The sequence below is a fragment of the Coenobita brevimanus genome, chromosome 53, assembly GCF_032717465.1.
Source record: "Coenobita brevimanus isolate Jiangsu-jjx chromosome 53, ASM3271746v2, whole genome shotgun sequence".
Classification (NCBI taxonomy): Eukaryota; Metazoa; Arthropoda; class Malacostraca; order Decapoda; family Coenobitidae; genus Coenobita; species Coenobita brevimanus.
Genome location: NC_137006.1, coordinates 31,216,020 through 31,216,986, shown reverse-complemented (window position 1 = coordinate 31,216,986; position 967 = coordinate 31,216,020). Strand labels below are relative to the sequence as shown.

General features: G+C 43.4%; 1 pseudogene; it reads right to left on the bottom strand.

Moving 5' to 3' along the window:
• Positions 1-341: 341 nt before the first annotated feature.
• Positions 342-460, bottom strand: LOC145400839 (5S ribosomal RNA; annotated as a pseudogene).
• Between the last annotated feature and the right edge of the window lie 507 nt (positions 461-967).

Genomic DNA, 967 nt, shown 5'->3' with positions numbered 1-967 from the left:
ACTTGGCTCGTATCTCTGACTGGGGTAAAAATAATATGGTTGTCTTTAATGCATCTAAGACTCAGTTCTTACACCTATCAACCCGACAAAATCTTCCACAGGTATACCCATTAATGTTTAATAATATTCAGCTTAATCCTGCATCATCCTTGAACATGCTTGGGGTTTCATTTACTCGGGACTTATCTTGGAAAGATCATATTACATCTCTTGTAAAATCTCATTCATTCATCATTCATTGCCAGACGCCATGCATCCCAGACGGGGTGGCCAAGGGCTTAGAGTTAATTGTTTTACAGGGAGGGGCACTAATCCTCCACCAACCCCACGTGACGTAGGGATGCCAACAGCATCTGGTGTTCCCAGGCGGTCACCCATCCAAGTACTAACCAGACCAAACGTTGCTTAACTTCGCTGATCGAACGGGAAGCGGTGTACTCAACGTGGTATGCCCGAAATTAATGAAAGAAAAAAGGCAGTATGAGCTTTTGGATAAGTTCCAAAATTATCCTTACAACACAGATCATCCTTTAATAATCTTTTTCAGACATGTGTGTGCATCTTTCAGCAGTCTACTTTGGAAAATAACATGCATATATCCTTAGCAAAATTTCTCACCTCATTTGGCAACATTTTATTCAAGAAGCTAGATGGTCAGCTTCCAAGAAATTGGGTGTGCTAAGCCGACTCCGCTCTTTCTTTACCCCTGCACAATTGTTGACTCTATACAGGGGTTTTATCCGCCCCTGTGTGGAGTACAACTCTCATGTGTGGGGAGGCTCCCCACATACAGCTCTTCTCAATAGGGTGGAGTCAAAGGCTTTTCGTCTCATTAACTCTCCTCCTATTACTGACTCCCTTCAACCTCTGTCTCTTCGCCGCACTGTTGCATCTTTATCTCTTTTCTATCGCTACTTTAATGGTCACTGCTCCTCTGAACTGTCTGCTTGCATTCCTCCACCTCTAC